Source organism: Furipterus horrens, unplaced genomic scaffold (assembly GCF_987537825.1).
Source record: "Furipterus horrens unplaced genomic scaffold, mFurHor1.1.pri manual_scaffold_1, whole genome shotgun sequence".
In the NCBI taxonomy this organism is placed as follows: Eukaryota; Metazoa; Chordata; class Mammalia; order Chiroptera; family Furipteridae; genus Furipterus; species Furipterus horrens.
In genome coordinates, this window is record NW_028327171.1 from 145,544,529 (window position 1) to 145,563,696 (window position 19,168).

Sequence of the window (19,168 nt, forward strand, 5' to 3'; positions counted from 1 at the left end):
TGGTGGGCAGTCTGCAAACCAAGAAGAGGAGTTGGGAGTCTCAGTATTCAGCATGTAAAATGTCATTCAGTTCTGTTCTCAGTAGCATGTTCTGCCCTCCAGAATTTTGCAAAATTTCCCAGTTAAGGAGCCTTCTGTTTTACCCACCTCAAAGAATAAACATTTGCTCTTCTGATAGGATGAGAGAGGAAGAGGTTCTTGTCCAATAGTGAAGGGTAGAAACGGAATGTAAAAAATTAATTTTCAAGTAGAATTCCAAACAGCCTTGCTCTTATTTTCACCTTTAACTGACTTTGCTAAGTTTTTTGGAAACTGTAGTACAAATGAAATTGCTTCCTGGCTTTACCTAATGCTGCTTTAGGATTCAACTTGCTTGGGTCTGCTAGGTCAGTGAGCTATTTTAAATGTATTAACCGATAAAGATTTTAGGAGTCTGTATTTTAAATTTTCTAATTGTCCATTAAGTATAACTATCTTTTTTCCCCTGATCCAAAAGCCAGTTAAGAATGATATTTTATATTCAGTTAATTTCCTTTAATCTAAAAAATTTATATACATATTTAGATATAGATATATATATACACACACACACACATTTCCCAGCCTTTTTGTGTCATGACATTGACTTTTTTTTTATTTAATTCTGGGCCAGACCTAACTAGTGTGGTTCAGTTCGCTGAGCATCATCCCGCAAAGTGAAAGGTCACCAGTTTGTCTCCTGGTCAGGGCACACACCTAGGTTTCAGGTTCGATCTGCGTGTGACAGGCAACCCATTGATGTTTCTCTCTCACATTGATATTTCTCTCCCTCTGTCCCCCTCTCTTAAAAAAAAAAAAAAAAGTCTGGGCCAATTGTTTGTAAGATATTCCTTAGCATAGATTTTCCTGAAAAAAAAATTTATTATTAGATTTAGATTGAATATTCTTGGCAAGAATGCTCCATTGGTGATGCTGTGCCTTCTCAAACTATCATATAAACATTAAGAAAACTTAGTAAAACAGTAGACACGCACTCTACTCTGATTTGATACAGGGTCCAGTTTGAGTTTTCAATACTCATTGCTTTAATTTTATATTGATAGCTCATTTCTAAGTGGTTTGGTACTCAAAAAGAACAGATATCAGTAAATAGTATTTTTTTCAAACATTAAATATCACTTAAGAACAATAAAAATGTCCTTTTAAATTGGTTAGTTTCTTGTGAGTTTGTAACAGTTTGGGGAGCTGATAAAATCAAGTTTCTAATTTACAAAGCCGAGGGCCACGTGGTAATAATATCTACCTCACAGAATTGAGGTGAGAATTACTTGAAATGTGAATGGAAGTAAAATGTCACTTACAGTAATATATATGGAGGGTCTCTGTTAATAACCAAACCTACCCAGGTATTTATTTTTTAAAACCACATATATAGCATAGACTATTGTATATGGCAATATTAATCTTTGTAGCAACCCTTGTAGTTGGGTGCTATTGTTATACCCATTTGCAGATGAGGAAACTGAGGTATAGAGAAAATAAAAATTTTTCCAAAGTTACACAAGAGATAATATTTGCCACTGTTTACCTGTGAGACTGTACTTGAAAACAGGCAGTCTGTATAGCTCCAATCTGTGCTTAAAGAATGGTTTTCATTCAGCCATTCTTTTAAATGAATGTGTGTGTCTCTGTTACTTCTGTTTCAGAGAGAAGAGGTACTCCCGTGTAGGGGCTCATAAAGGCATAGTGCATCTAGAGATTTACTGCCTCCATTACGCTGCTGAGTCTCACAGCACCTGTTATGTTTTTATCAGTTTCTCTCCAGAAGGTAGGAATTGTGTTTTTCTTTCCTCTCCATGAATTATTTTATATAATTACAGTTTTCTTGTCTGTGAATTTAATTTTTATTAAATATGAAAAGCATCTTCTGACATCTATAGACTAAAATGCCAAAGCATTAAGACATAATCACATTGCCTCTAAAAACATATTTCTATTATAAAATTAATATGTTCATTGTAAAAAATATCTATGACAATACAGAAAAGTATAGTTAATATAACCACCTTGAGATACTATTCTTTATATTTTGTTGTATCTCTCTGAATTTATTGATATATATTTATAATGCATAACACATGTGTCTATATAATTATTATGATTATGACTAGAAATAATAGCATACAAATGCTGTCTGGCTAATCTGCTTCTTTCATTTAGCAAGTTGTGTCAATTTTCATGCCAGTAAATATCATCCACATTACCAGTGTCAATGCTTGTATAATATTCAAATTTAAGGATATAACTTAAATTATGTAACCACTTTCCAATTACTGAGCATTTGGGATCTTTTCAACTTCTCCCTGTGGTTAACATGTCTTCAGTGAGTGTACTTGTACATACATCTTTGAACTCATGTCTAATGAATTTCTTAGGACAGTTGCCAAGTATTGCAGAGCCTTAGTTCCTAGGCATGCTCTCTGATGAAATGTTACATGATCCAGAATATAAAGAAACACTGACTATTATCTGCCATGTTAGAGAATACCAATGTATAGTATACTAAGGTCTTAGAAATCAAACTTATTTGATTATAGAGTCCTTTCTTAAAATAACACCTGTCTGTAGGATGTCGATAGTGGGAGAAGTTGTACATGTGTGTGGGAGACGGCATACAAAAATTTTTTGTACTTTCCGCTCAGCTTTTATGAGTCCAAAACTTCTCTAAAAAATAAAGTCTGTTTTTATAAAAGCAAAGGAAAATTTTTTTTAATGAGAAAAAAATTAAGTGCCATTGTATAAATTTACATTTAAAATTTAAATTTAGACTTGGACATACACAAAATAACATCTGACAACATCTACTTAACACTGGAAAATACTAGCTTATGGTATATTCTTAAAAATGGAGTTGTGGATCAAAGAGTAAATATATTACAAATCTACCAATTTGCATTTTTACCAACAGTTTATGAGAAGGCCACTTTCTCTATAGTTTTATCATTTGATATTAAATGTTTTTGTTTTTAAATAAATATGAAATGAGAAAAGTTTATGGCATTTTAACTTTCACTTACTTGATTACTAGTGAGATAAGTGTCTTTTGTATTTTTATTAGTTCTTTATATTTCTTTTATGACCATCTCATTTATGCTCTATTCCAAATTTTTCTTGGGCTTTTTAATGGTTTCTTGATTGCAAAGAATGAATAATTATATTAAGAATATTAACACTGTAAATCACATTATAATTGTTTCCTGTTTTCATTTTTTTATGTTTCATTTTGTTTTTATTTTATGTGCTGCTTTTGCCATGTAAGGTTAGCATTTTATTAGGTTAAATCTATCTGTCATCCTCTTCATGGATTCTAGTTTTGGTGTCTGTATGCATATTGACTTTTTCTTAAAAAAAACTTTTTTTGGATAGTTTCAAACATGGGAGATTTGGCAGAATAGTATAATAAACCCCCATGTACCTCAATCTGGCTTCAATAATTAAGAACTCATGGCTAATTTTGTTTCTTTTAAACCTCCTGTATTATTTTGAGGTAAATTTAGATATCAATTTATTTCATCTTTTAATATTTCAGTATGAGAGTGACTCCAAATGGTCATTTTACCTAACCTGTATTTTACATCTGCCATAATTTTCTTGCTGAAATCATTGACTTCCATTACAAAATAGTGATAATGTTCACCAAACGTCAACATTAGCTAAGATCATTGTTATCTAATTTAGGATTTTAAAATTGTTCCTATAAGAGTTTAGTTATACTAACTACTTGTGACCAAAAAAATGTGTTGCTCATTACTCATACATTACTTTTTTTGGTTTTGTTTTGGTTTTGACCTATACTTTTTTTGTTACTGAAGTTATGTCTTTAAAAAAATCCTTAGTTTCTATTTTTTCTAATGCATTATTAGAAGCTATAACTTTTTATACCATAATATAATATTATTTTTCTGTCCTCAGAAGCTACTCCCCTAAATTGTGGATTGTTTTACCATATTAATAGGGACTTTTCGAAGACTTTTGAGTAAAATGTTACATATGCCTCTCCAGAGATGTAACAGATTTTTTTTTTAATCCTTGGATGAGATGGAATACAAAATTTCACATGTTTATGTGATTAATATCTGATTAGTTTTTAAGGTATCAGTTTAGAAGAAAGCAGTACTTTCTTGGGGTCTTCTGTGGGGTTTGATAAGTGAATATAATAGTTCATCATAGGAAATTAGGAAAATATCCTATGACTACTAATGCCAGAAGGAATACCAAATATCAGATATGGCTCTTATTCAAAGAAGGATACAAAAAACAAACTTAATCTCAACTAGAAGTAGAATTATAAATACACATAAAAGGCAGAGAAGGAAAATAAGTGGGAACTTCAGTCATAGCTGAGTAAAATCATATAAGTTTTAACAGTTAATAGAGATTTTTGGGTTAATATTGTCAGATCATATTATTTTATGAATGAGAAAACAAAAGAACAGAGTTTAAATCAAGTTAGTCCAAAATCACACAAATGTGTTTTTCCAGTATTCTCAGAAGGCATTCAACAAGTAAATGAAAGGTTCTAAAAACCTATCATTTTTAACAATAACTAACAATTATTGAGTGCATACTATGTACCAGCCAATCTACTAAATACTTTAAATCAATTATCTCCTTTAATCCTCACAATAAACTTTGCAGTAAGAACTATTATTATAGCCTTTGTAGAGGTAAGGAATTAGACTCTAATCCAGGCAGTCTGAGATACAGCCCTTGCTCTTAATTGCTGTTCACAGGAGAGGAGATTCTTATTCCAGTCAGTAAGACGTTGTATTTCACTGTCAACTCAAGCAGACAGAGTTATGGGAAGAACAGTGAAAGGACTTCAATGATCAATCCTAGAAATAAAGTGAAAATGGGAACTTTTGGCAGGACAGATGGCAAGAAATAATATTTTTGACATCCTAGGTAAAAAAAAAAAAAGTGGAAGGTCTAATTAAAGAAATTTGTGCCGTGATTTGACTCTAGCTTATTCCCTGATTTTTCAGGGACTATTGCATCCCTCAGTTCATTGTTGCATTTATAAAAATTATTTTGGATTTTCAAATAAAAGATGGTTTATGAGAACTGTATTACAAAATTCTGAATTTACCAAACGCCTCTCCATTATCACTGCTTTTCATATTCTCTTTAAGGACTTTATATATTCAGTTACATGTATTATGCCGTGTAGTCCTTAAGCACTTTTTGTTATTAAAATATCTTTTTAATATATTAGTAAAGAAAGCAACACTCCAAGCAGATTCTCTGTTGCTCTAGGTTTTAACACTTGCTGCAGTTGATACCAAAAGGTGCATAAATTAGACAAAAAATGAAATTATGAAAAAGAAAGAATTTTCATAAATGAATCTGCAAGTTTAGTTCTAAATAGCAATCGCAATTGTAATTGAGGCTTTTCTGAGAGATTGTGAATAATGATTAGGTGAGATTACAGGCCTGAGGCAAAGCCTGCGGACATTTGTGCTCTGTAGCCAACCATTTACCCTCGAAAAAATAATTCTTAGGTTGTGGAATATTGTTTGAAATACCAGAGAATCAAACCTGAAGCTGTCACTTTATCCTAGAGGTCATCTCGGGAGTCTGAAGTTTAAATGGTAACATAAATGTTTACCAAAACAAAAATCCTTGGTAGGTTTTTCAGGTGCTATTGCTTTACTTTATTTTTACTGCTTTGGTTTTTTCTTTTTCTTTTTTTTTTTTTTTCTTTTTGCCTGCAGAAGGAATTATGTATAAAAATTGTAATCACTGTTGAAAATTTTGTTCAGCTGTGTAGAGCATCTATTCAGAGGAAATAGGTAAGATTTTTGTTAAAAAAAAAAAAAAAGAAGATAATAAATGCCACCTGTCATTTTTATCATGGAAATTTATGTTGAGAGAATTCCGATTTGCTATTCTTTGCTGAAAATTTTCTTCTAGCCTGATCTTAACATGTAAAATCATAAACTGGTTAGTGTGAATATTTTAAAAGCCCTCAAGTCTTGAATTCATGGAGAATTGTGTATTTTCAGTTACCAAAAACTCAGCTTCCTTCTTTCATTATACCTATTCGTTCTAACTTTCCTAACTGTGACTTAAATTGTTAAAATGACTCCCCTTTTTTATTCTTTTAATTTTTATTAATTGATCTGAGAAAGAGAGAGAGAGTACAAAAAAACATGGATTTGTTATTCCACTTATTTAAGCATTCATTGGTTGATTCCTGTATGTGATCTGAGAGGAGACCAAACCTGCAACCGTGGTATATGGGGGCAGTGCTGAACCAGCTGAGCTACCCGGCCACAGCTGATCCTGGCCTTTTAAAATATATTGACATAACAGATAGTAAAAGGGAGGGAATTAACAAACCAAACATTTGCTTCACTCATCCAACATGTGGAATAATAGTGATGATGATGAGAGTAATAAAAATAGTAGAAAATAGTAGTAATCATCTAATAACACAAATAACCAGACGTTAAATATGGTTTACTATATACCAGTTATTATTCTAAATTTGTTATCCCCATTTTTAAAATGAGGAAAACGAATCATTAAGAGATTAAATTAGAAAGTAGCAAATCCAGGATCTGAAAAGCAAACAAGCACTTGAGAGAGCACAATAGAGAATTCTTACTTCTTCAGGGTCTCACGTCACTTTATACAAGTCTTTGTGTAGAGGATGTAGTGGCAAACAAGGTACACATGGTTTGTGATTTCATTAAATACAAAGTCACAATAATTTATTTAATTTCCATATAACAAGGTGATGGGAGAACATATATAGGGACTTCATACAGTTTGAGTCAGGCTGAGATCTGAGGGATGAATGAGATTCACAAGGTCAAGTGGAATTGGGAAGTCAGATAGGCAGGGGTCACATAATGATTTTTGTGAGCCCTAGACACTTTGCCTTCATGACCCCTACCTGTAGAAAATATTAATATATTAAAATTATATTTTGCAATTATACTAATATGAAAACAAATATGTTAATATTATACATTAATATGTTTCTTTTATGTAAAAGCGTTTTTTTCGTATTGTTTTAAAAGAAATTAAAACATATCATGGACCCGTAAAATATTATGAGCCCTAGGTATTTGTGCCTACTGTGTCTAATGTATAAGTCAGGCCCAAGGGGTGGGGATTGCTATATTGGGTCCCAAACTTACAGACGGAAGGAATAGCATAGACAGAAACTTCTAGGGGCGTGCTTGCTCATGAACCTTAAAGGAGACTGATGTGGCTAGAGCAGAGAGTTCAGGAAAGGAAGGCAAGAGGTGAGGCTGGTGAGGCACGCAGGGCCCTGTAAGCTGTGTTTAGGATTTCTATATTTATTCTAAGTGCAATGGAAAATCTCCAAAGGTTGTGTGTGTTTATGTATGTGTATGTGAGTGTGTATCTGCTTATATCAAATTAATAATACATATGTTTAAAATCAGTAGTTCTTTGGTCCACTTTTTCTGACTTATACCTCACTTCTTTTTCCAGTTTTCTTTCTAATATTTATCTTCATTTTTTTCAGGTAGAAGTAGTCTACTTCTATATTAAATTTTTTCTTTATCACTTTTAATCATCATATATTAACACACACACACACACACACACACATAAATAATTAAAGGAGGCATTATACACTCACTCAACCTTACTCTCCCCTCCACATTTTCTATATCATTCTGCATTTAGTTTTATCTCTATTTTTGGTTTCTCTGTAGTTAACTGTGGATAATATAGCTTTATTTTTTGTCCCATTAACTATAGATGCTGTTTTTGGATTTGTCCCCTGTGTCAGATGAAGATATTAGTGCGCACACCTACCCCATGGTTCTGTCCTCAGTTCTTTCATTTTTATATTTCTAAAATTTACTCCATTCACATCTGTTTTATTACTACAATTAAGGATTTATATTACTGTGTGAAAGCGGTCTTTGCATTTGCTCCTCCCTCCATCTGAAAATTCATTCACCCAGATTACCACATTGTTTGGTCCTTCCCTTCCCTAAATTCTTGACCCAAGTGGCAGCTGCTCAGTAGGGCTGTCCCTGGTCATTTTACTAGAAATATCAATTCTCTTACCTGGCATTCTTTCTTTTTTTTTTTTTATCCCATCCTCACTGGAGGAAATGCTTATTGATTTTAGAGAGAGGGAAAAGGAGGGAGAAAAGGATAGAAACATTGATGTGAGAGAGAAACATTGATCAGTTGCCGCCCATACACTCCCTGACCTGGGACCAAACCTGCAACCCAGGCATGTGCCCTGACCAGGAATTGAACCTGCGGCCTTTTGGTCTGTGGGATGATGCTCCAACTAACTGAGTCACACTGGCTAGGGCCCTGCTTGACATTCTTGCTCTACTTTCCTTCTCATATTTTTCTCCATAGTTATTATTTTTACTACAAATAACATTTTATATCACTTAATTTTTAAAGTTATTGTCACTCTACATTCTTGACTATAATAGCTCAAGAAGACAAGGATTAGTGTCTAGTATCTAGTTTAAGTAATTTGTTTGATTTTTTTTGTTTATTATTTTCCCACTCACTATTATATTCTCAGTACCTAAAACAGTGCCAGAATATTTGAATTAATAATTAATTATATTCCCAAATAGTCTTCTTTGGTTTTATGTCCTTACTTATGCAATTTCTTTAGTTTTCTTAAAATTTTTTAATTTTTGCATTGTTGTTTTTGCATTATTGTTCATTTTTCTAATTGTTCATTTTTTTCTAATTTTTTTTTTATTTTTTAATTACAGTAGACATACAGTATTATATTAGTTTCAGGTGTACAATCCAGTGATTAGACATTTACATAACTTACGAAGTGATCACTCCAATAAATCTATTACCCATCTGACACCATGCGTAGTTATTAGAATATTAGTGACTATATTCTCTGTACTGTACTTTACATCCCTATGGCTGTTCTGTAACTACCAATTTGTACTTCTTAATCCCTTCACCTTTTTCATCCATCCCTCTCAACACCCCCCCCCCCCAATCTGGCATCTATCAAAATGTTCTCTTGTGTCTATGAGTTTGTTTCTTTGCTGCGTGTTCATTTATTTTGTTTTTTAGATTCTACATGTAACTAAAATCATATGGCATTTGTCTTTCTCTGTCTGGCTTATTTCACTCAGCACAATACTCTCTTGGTCCATCCATGTTGTTTCAGGTGGCAGGATTCATTCTTTTTTATGGCTGAGTCACATTCCATTGTATATGCCCCACTCTTTATTCACTCATCCATTAACAGACACTTAGGTTACCTCCATATGTTGGCTCTTTTAAATGACGATGCAGTGAACATATTGATACATATATCTTTTCAATTTAGTGTTTTCCCAGAAGTGGAATTGCTGGGTTCTTCTTTGTTTCCTGTTATATAGCTTTTGTTTTAAAGTATATTTTGTCAGGTATAATTATTGCTACCCCAGCTGTTTTATTTTAGTTTCCAATGTCATGAAATATCTTTTTCCATCCTTTTACTTTCAGTCTGTGTTTGTCTTTTGACCTGAAGTACGTCTCTTGTAGACAGCATATGTAAAGGGTGGTGTTATTTTCTTATTCATTCAGCCAACCGTGTCTTTTGATTAGACCATTTAATTTATTATCATTTAAAGTAATTATTGAGAGAGATGTATTTTGCCATTTTATTATTCATCTTTTGATCTTTTTGTTTCTCCTTCAATAAGATCCTTTAACATTCTTGTAATACTGGTTTGGTGGTGATGAACTCCTTTAGATTTTCTTGTCTTGGAAGCTCTATCTGTCCTTCAATTTTTTTTTAATTATATTGTTTATGCTATTAGAATTGTCCCAATTTTTCCGCCTTTGCCTTCATCCACCCAGCACCCTCCCCACTCCCTCAGCAATCCCCACACTGTTGCCCATGTCCATGGGTCCTGCATATACATATATATTCTTTGGCTACTCTATTCCCTATGCTGTCCATATCCCCACGACTATTCTTCAACAGCCAATTTGTACTTCTTAATCCCTTCACTTCTTTGGCTGGTCCCCCAAATCTGGCAACCATCAAAATATTCTCTGTATCTATGATTCTGTTTCTGTTCTGCTTGTTTATTTGTTTTGTTTTTTAGATTCAAGTATTGATAGATATGTATTTATTGCCACTTTATTGTTTGTATTTTTTACCTTCTTACAGAAGACCCTTTAACATTTCATATAATACTGGTTCTGAATGATAGCTTTGCTGGGTAGAGTAATTTTGGTTGAAGGTTCTTGCTTTTTTGTACTTTACTCTTGCTATCCCTTCTGGCCTGCAAACTTTCTGTTGAGAAATCAGCTGACAGTCTTATGGGAGCTTCCTTGTAGGTAACTACTGCTTTTCTCTTGCTGCTTTTAAGATTCTCTCCTTATCTTTAGTCTTTTGCATTTTAATTATGATGTGTCTTGATGTGGGCCTCTTTGGGTTCATCTTATTTGGATTTCCTCTGCTTCCTGAACTTTTATGTCTATTTCCTTCATCAGGTTAGGGAAGTTTGCTATAATTATTTTTTTCAAATAGGTTTTCAATTTATTGCTCTCTCTCTTCTCCTTCTGGCATCATCATGATGTGAATGTTAGTACACTTGGGGTTGTCCCAAAGGGTTCTTATACTCTTCAATTTTTTGTATTCTTTTTTCTTTTTGCTATTCTGATTGGGTGTTTTCTGCTTCCTTATCTTCCAAATAATTGATTTGATCTTTTCCTTCCTGTAATCTATTATTGATTTCCTCTAGTGTAATCTTCATTCCTGATAATGTATTCTTAATTTCTGACTCATTCTTTTTAATGTTTTTTAACTCTATTTCTATGTTTCCTGTCTCTTTGTACAGCCTCCTTTAGTAAAGCATATCCTTAACAATTTACTAAGAAGTAATATATGAATGATACTTTTAAAAAACATTTACATGTTTGAAATGTTTATTTTATTTCTCACTAGAGGTGTATCTATGATATAATTTCAGACAGTGCAAGCAAGCAGGGCCTGACTGGGCAGAAGGGAAGTGAGGGCTGTGTGCATCATTATTGGAGAGAGAGAGAAATGCATTAAAAGCTGCTACATTTTGACATTTGATGCACTAAAAACTGACATTTCATACCATTTCTGCTTACTTCTTTTTATGATAATCATAACAATCATGTTTAAAATTGTAGAAAATGCACTGCCTTTAAAAAATATGCTGAAGAAAAGCAATTGCTGCCAATCTAACTGTGCAGCATTTAAGTTCTAGTTTATCTGGGATCTAGGGTACAAATCTCTCTGAATTTGAAAGGTGCTATTCCACAGAATTCTAAAATTCATTAACACCAGCCTCAGTCCTCTGTAGCTCATCTGCTTTTTCTTCCAACACCTTTTGGAGTCCACTCTAATTTTTCTTGGCATTTTTCAATTCCTAATGAGGTAGGTGTAGACTTTTCTATTCATGTTGTATTTTGTGAGCACTTTCATCTGAGGAGTTCCATTTCTAGCAAATTATCTTGTATTATTTCTTTAGCAGTTTCTTCCCTTTGCCTTTTTTCTCCTTCTTATTCTTTCCTCTGTCTCTTCTATTATTCTATGAAGGACCACATGAGTTGAACAACTAATGTTCATCTTTTCAATGATACTTTTTGTTTCTTTTTAAATCTATTTTCAGGCAATGCTTTCAATTCTTAAAAGCAAAAAAAAGAAAGATTTATAGGAGACTTGAAATGGAAAATTATGTTTTTAAGTCTTTCATACTCTGGGGTTATAGTTTGTCACTTATTTGTTTTCTTCATTTGTTTTAAGCTGAAGAGGGTAGTGATTAAGGGCACAAATTCTGGAACCAGACTGAATTTGAATTCTGACCTCTGACATTTAGTATCTCTTGGGACCTTGAGCAATTTTAAATATTGTTCCTGTCCTAATCTGAATGTGATAATAGTAGTATATCTGACTCAGAGTTCTGAGTATTCAATGAGTTGATAAACATAAAACACTAAGAACAATAGCTGGAATATAGTAAGCCTTATATATATTTGCTATAATCATTACTATTATAATCATCATTATTTTGTGGATATGATGTCTATTCACTGTTCCTAAGAATACGAGCTAGAGTTCCCTTTTTAATTTTTTAAATATGATTATTGATTTTAGAGAAAGAACAAGGGAGAAAGAGAGAAAAACATTGACTGGTGACCTCCCATACACACCCTGAACAAGTTTTAAACCTACAACTCAGGCAGGTGCCCTGACCAGGAATCAAAACCTCAACTTTCTGTTGTACAGGATGAGATTCCAACTAACTGAACCACACCGGCTGGGGAAAGAGTTCTTTGTTTCTTTAGAAGACAAATATTTCTCTGATTTGGTAGATTTTTATTTTAATTTAAATTATTGAGCTGACATTGGTTAATAAAATTATATAGGTTTCAGGTGTAAAATTTTATAATACATCATGTGTATATTATATTGTGTTTTCACCACCCAAAGACTAGTCCCCTCTTCACCTTCTATCTCCCCCACCCCCGTTTTCCTTCTGGTAATCACCATACTAGCGTCTGGGTCTGTGAGGGTTTTGTGTTTTGGGGTTTTTTTTGGGGGGGGGTGCTTAACCCCTCTCATTGTAGTTTTAATTTGCATTTCTCTGAGGATTTGTGATGTTGAGCATCTTTTTATATGCCTCTTGGCCATCTGTATGTCTTCTTTTTTTCCATTATAAGGTCTTTCAAAATTTTGGATATTAACCCCTTATCAGATACATCACTGGTGAATATGTTCTCCCATTAGTGGGTTACCTTTTCATTTTGTTGATGGTTTCCTTTGCTGTGCAAACACTTTTCAGTGTCATAGAGTCCCATTTGTTTATTTCTTTTTTTGTTTCCCTTGCCCGAGGAGACATATCAACAAAATTATTGCTACAAGAGATGTCTGAGATTTTACTGCCTGTGTTTGCTTCTAGGATTTTTGTTGTTTTGAGTCTTACATTTAAATCTTTTAATATATTTTGAGTTTATTCTTCTGTATAGTGTAAGAAGGTGTTCTAATTTCTTTTTTTTTTTTGCATGTATCAGTTTTTTCAACACCATTTATTAATTAGACTATCTTTACCACATTATATGTTCTTGCCCTCTTTGTTAACATTAATTGACAGTAAAAGTATGGAATTTTTTCTGGACTCGCTGTTTTGTTCCATTGATCTATATGCCTGTTTTTATGCCAGTACCAGGCTGTTTTAATTACAGTGGCCTTGTAGTGTAGTTTGATATCAGGTATTGAATACCTTCAACTTTGTTCTTCTTTCTCAAGATTACTGAGGCTATTTGGGTTTTTATCTTTTTTTTCTTTCTTTTATTTATTTATTTTGGGGGGGTTCCATATAAATTTTTGGAGTATTAATTCTAGATCTATGAGATATATCATTGATGTTTTAATAGGATGGCACTGAATCCGTAGATTGTTGTGGTTAGTATAAACATTTTATGATGTTAATTGTTCCAATTCATTAACACAGTATATCCTTTTAGTTATTTGTATCTTCAGTTTCTTGCTTGAATGTCTCATAATTTTTTGAGTACAGTAAAGTCTTTTACCTCCTTGCTTAAATTTATGTCTAAGTACCTTATTTTTTTGTTGTTGTTGGAATAGTAAATGGGATTGTTTTCTTCTCTTTCTGATAGGTCATTATTGGTGTTTATTTCTGATTTCTGGACATTAATTTTGCATTCTCCTAATTTGTTAATTTATTTATTAGATTTAGTATTTTTTTGATGGATTCTTTAGGGTTTTTTTATGTACAATATCATGTCCTCTGTGAATAATGACTGTTTTCCTTCCTTCATTCCAATTTAGATGCCTTTATTTCTTCTTCTTGTCTGGTTGCTGTGTCTAAGACTTCCAGTACTATGTTGAGTAAGAGTACTGAAAGTGAACATGCCTATCTTGTTCTTAATCCTAAGGGAAATGCTTTTAGTGTTTGCCGGTTGGGTATGATGTTGGCTGTGCGTTTGTCATATATGGCCTTCATTATATTGTGGTATGAGCCCTCTATTCCCACTTGGCTGAAAGTTTTTATCATAAATAGGTACTGGATTTTATCAAATTTTTTTCTGCATCTATTGATATGAACATGTGATTTTTATCCTTCATTTTGCTTATACAATATATCATGTTTATTGAGTTGTGAATATTATAACAACTTTGCACTTATGGAATAAATTCCACTTGATGTATGACCTTTTTAATGTATTTCTTGTTCCTGTATGCTAATATTTTGTTGAGGATTTTAGCATCTATATTCATCAGGGATAGTGGCTTATAATTTTCTTTCTTTGTAGTGTCTTTATCTGGTTTTGGATTAGGATAATGCTGGCCTTATAAAAAAGAGCTTGAAAGTCTTTCCTACTCTTGAATTATTTGGAATAGTTTGAGAATAGGTGTTAGTTCTTTTTTGAATGTTTGGTAAAATTTACCTGTGAAGCATTCCGGTTCAGGACATCTGTCTGCTGATAGTTGTTGTTGTTATTGTTGTTTTAACAAAACTTTATTCTTAAATGTTCAATGAGCTCCGGGACAACGCTTTATTCTAGCTATCATTGGCAAGAGATGTTATGACAGGGAATCTAGGTGTCAAAACAGGAATGAAATTCAGGATCACCATTGCCCCAGGCACAAGGAACAGCTTACTTTTTGCCAGATTTATTAATTTCACCTGTGACTGGGGGGAGTGTGAGGCCCTTCTTGGAGACCTTTGCTTTTAGCTCCTAAAGTTTCTTCCTCTCCTCTTTTTGCTTCTGCTTGAATGCTTTATCTTCCTCATCTATCTCCTTGGCCTGCTTCCTAAGTTGCTTCAGAGGTTTCTTGCCACCTTCACAGCCAGACGTGGCGCCAGTCACCATTTGCTGGAAGTGTCTTGACTACTCCTTCATTTTCATCAGTTGTAATTGGTCTATTCAGGTTTTCTGAATCGTCCTGATTCTATTTTAGAAGATTGCATGTTTCTAGGAATTTATCCATTTCATCCAGGTTGTCCAATTTGTTAGCATATAGTTGTTCATACTATTTTCTTACAATCCTTTTTATTTCTGTGGTATCAATTGTTGCTTCCCCTCTTTTGTTTCTGATTTTATTTTGGGGGGGGGGGTCCTCTCTCACTTTTTCTTGTTGAGTCTGGTTAAAGGTTTGTCATTCTTGTTTATCTTTTCAAAGAACCAGCTCTCGGTTTCATTGATCTTTTGTTTTTTTATTTTAGTCTCTATGTCATTTATTTTTGCTCTGATATTTATTATTTACTTCCTTCTACTTGCTCTGGGCTTCTTCTTTTTCTTTTTTTTTAAGAGTTTTTTTTGTTTTGTTTTTTTTTTGTTTTTTTTATTGATTTTGAGAGAGAGAGGGAGAGAGAGAGGGAGGTTAATTTGTTGTTCCACTTATTATGCATTCATTGAATGATTCTTGTATGTGCCCTGACAAGGGATCGAACCCACAACCTTGGCATATGGGGACGGTGCTCTAACCAACTGAACTACCTGGCCAGGGCTTGGGCTTCTTTATTGTTGTTTTCCCAGTTATTTTAGGGTTAGGTTGCTTATTTGAAATTTTTCTTGCTTCCTGATATAGGCCTCTAATGCTATAAACTTCCCTCTCAAGATTCTTTTTACTGTGTTCCATAGATTTTGGATTTGTGTGTTCATTTTCATTTGTTTGGGGGTAACTTCCTTGGTCTCATTGTTAATGCTTTCATGTTTAATAACATGTTATTTAGCCTCTATGACTCTGCATGTTTTGGGGTTTTTTTTTTGTTTGTTTGTTTTTCTTGTTTTTTTTTTTGTTTTTTTTTTGTAGTTAATTACTAGTTTCATACCATTGTGGTCAGACAATATACTTCATACAATTTTAATATTCTTGAAATTATTAAGACTTACTTTGTGTCCTAACATGTGACCCATTATTGAGAATGTTCCATGTGCACTTGAGAAGAAATGCTCCTTTGAGATGAAATGTTCTGTAAATACCAATTAAATCCATCTGATCCAGTGTGTCATTTAAGGTTGCTGTTGCCTTGTTGATTTTCTGCTTGGAGGTCTATCCATTAATGTCAGTGGGGTGTTAAAATCTCCCACTGTGATTGTATTGCTATCTCTCTCTTAATGTCCACCAAGATTTCCTTTATATATTTAGGTGCTCCTTATAGCATGCATATATGTTAACAAAGGTTATATCCTTTTGTTGGATCAATCTCTCTACCATTATATAGTGACCTTCTTTGTCTCTTGTTATGGCCTTTGTTTTGAAGTCTGTTTTGTCTGATACAAGTATTGCTATTCCAGCTTTTTTTTTAATTTCCATTTACATGGAATATTTCTTTTTCCATCACTTCACTTTCAGTCTGTGTGAATCTTATGTTCTGAGGTGGGTCTCTTATAGACATCATATATATGGGTCATGTTTTCTTGTCTATTCAGCTACCCTATGTCTTTATTGTAACGTTTAATCCATTAATATTTAAGGTTATTATTAATAGGTATTTATTTATTGTCATTTTATTCTTTATACCTATGTTTCTCTCTATATTTCTTTTTTTCTTTCTTCATCTTAAGTAGGTCTTTAACACTTATTGCAATACTGGTTTGATGGTAATAAGCTCCTTAAACTTTTTTTGTTGTTTTGGGGGAAACTCTTTATGTTGTCTTCAATTTAAAGTAATAGCCTTGCTGGATAGAGGAGTTTTGGTTGTAGGTCCTTGCTTTTTATCACTTTGAATGTTTTATGCCAGTCCCTTTTGGCCTGAATCGTTTTTTGTTTTTGTTTAATTTTATTTTTTGGTTTTTCAATTACAGTTGTCCCATTTTTCCCCCATCGCTCCCCCCCACCCAGCCCACCCCTTCTCCCACAATAGAATCATTTCTATTGAGAAATCAGCTGACAGCTTTAAGGGAGCTCTTTTGTAGATAACTAATTGCTTTTCTTATACTGTTTTTAAGTTTCTTTCTGTCTTTAACCTTTTGCATTTTAATTATGATATGTCTTGGTGTGGATCTCTTTGGGTTCCTCTTGGTTGGGACCCTGTGCTTCCTATCCTTGTTTGACTTTTTCCCTCACTGGGTTAAGGATGTTTTCATCCATTATTTTTTCAAACAGGTTCTCTACCTCTTCTTCACTTTCTTCTGCTTTTGGTGCCACTATGTTGCAGATGTTGTTATGCCTGTTGTCCCAGAGGTCCAAAAACTCTCCTCATATTTTTCAGTTCTCTTTTCTTTTTGATACTCTGGGTGCTTACTGTTATCTTGTCCTTTAAATTGCTGATTCAGTCCTCTGCTTCATCTAACATGCTGTTGATTCTTTCTAATGTACTCTTCATTTAAGATATTTTTTTTAACTTTTTTATGGGTTTATATCATTTTTAATACTTACTATCTATTTGTTTAAGTTCTTACTACCTCATATATTCTTCCCCTATGGTCCTTAAGCACCCTTATAACCATTGGTTTAAACCCTGTATCTGGTATTTTGGTTTCTTCCGTTTCATTTAATTTTTTTTTTCTAGGCATTTCTCTTGTTCTTTCATTTGTGGCATATTTCTTTGTCTCCCCATTTTGTCTCTGTTTATTAGGCAGTTCTGCTATGACTGCCAAAATTGTTATGATGGCTTTATAATGGAAGTCTCTTGTTAGGCTCAGTGGCATATTCTTCCAGATCACCTGAGCTCTATACTCCAGGAATGTTTCATGTGAATTATTATGCAGCCTACTGTTGTAGTTGAGTCTTTAATGCTGTTAACCCTTTTATAAATGGAGTTAACCCTTCAGGCTGGCTATGTGAAGAACCCTTGATCACTGTGTATGAATCACTGTGCAGGGGCTGCCCCCAAGGCAAGTTGTTCCCAGCAGAGTCTGGTGCCTCCCAGAATCCTCCTTTGGGTGTTCCACTTGTGTGTCTAGTTGGGTCAAGCTCTGGTGTAGTGTGAAGCTCACCACTGGTTATGTTGATTCTGGGTCCACGTAGGGGGGTTCAGGTACAGGTTGATGTAAGACATTATGGACTTCCAGCCAAGATGGAGGCCTAGACTGACACGCTCCATCTCCCTCCATAACTAAGAAGGAATACAACTACTGCAAAACCAGAAATAACCAGAAGTTCCAGAAAATAAAGCTACATGGAAGTCCAATGTATGAAGTTATAAAGAACTGGTGCTCATCCAAATGGGTAGGAGGGGTGCAGCCGGGGCAGAGAGGTTAAGCTGTGCTGGCAATGGCAGCTGTGGCAGTGGCGGTGGGGCGGTGGTAAGCACAGACACCTGTATTTAAGGGGAGGCAAGAAGCACCTGGGGAGCACCCTTGGCTGCAGACCAAACCTGTCAGCTCCTGATTCCAACACCAGGGAAGGCAGACCCCCATTGCCTCAGACTGTGAGGGCCAGAGGACAGGGGGATGGAGGAGGAGGCTCCCGATCTATCAGCGAAGAGTGAATGGCAGGAATCCATCTTGGACCCACACCCCCACACAAAGTGCCACAGTGTGGTGAGAAGGGTCGCCCAGTAGTGATGAGTGCACAGGGCTCTGCCCTCTATAGCATAGGAGATGTGACAGCCCTGCCTAGGAAGCAAAGGTAAACACTAATCTAATGGCTCAGCAGATAGGAAATCTTTCTGAGGCACAGTTCAGAGCTTTGCTTATAAAAGTGCTTGCAGACCTAACAGCAGATCTTAAACAAGACAGGGAAAGAATGAAGGCTAGTCCTGCTGAAATGAATGAAAACACATATGAAACTAGTGGTGAGGAAAAGAAAACCAGGGATCAAATCAACAAATTGGAACACAGGGAAGGAACAATCAGTGCAGAAAGAGGATATGAAAAGTGAGGAAAATGAGGAGAGGTTCAGAAACCTATGGGACAGCTATAAACGGGCCAACATCTGAATCATAGGGTTGCCAGAAGGTGAAGAAGAAGAACTAGAAATTGAAAAATTATGTGAAAAAATTATGAAAGCAGAACTTTCCTAACTTGGGGAAGGAAATAGACTTACAGGTCTAGGAAGCATAGAGAGTTCCAAAAAAACTGGACCCAGGGAGAACCACACCAAGACACATTATAATCAAAATGTCAAAAATTAAGGATAAAGAGAGAATCTTAAAAGCAGCAAGAGAAAGGAGAATTACGTACAAAGGGGTCCCAATAAGAC

At 34.2% G+C, this 19,168-nt stretch overlaps 1 protein-coding gene and 1 pseudogene across 2 annotated transcripts in view; one reads left to right on the forward strand and one right to left on the reverse strand.

Moving 5' to 3' along the window:
- The window catches only part of MBD5 (methyl-CpG binding domain protein 5), a 398,748-nt gene that overhangs the window by 230,016 nt on the left and 149,564 nt on the right, over positions 1-19,168 (forward strand). For both annotated transcript variants that reach the window (XM_090279601.1, XM_090279600.1), the window contains exon 4: positions 1,686-1,807. The gene's annotated coding sequence lies outside the window, so the exon portion shown is untranslated. The remainder of the gene's footprint in view (positions 1-1,685; positions 1,808-19,168) is intronic.
- On the reverse strand, positions 14,674-14,889 carry LOC150022010 (translation machinery-associated protein 7 pseudogene; annotated as a pseudogene).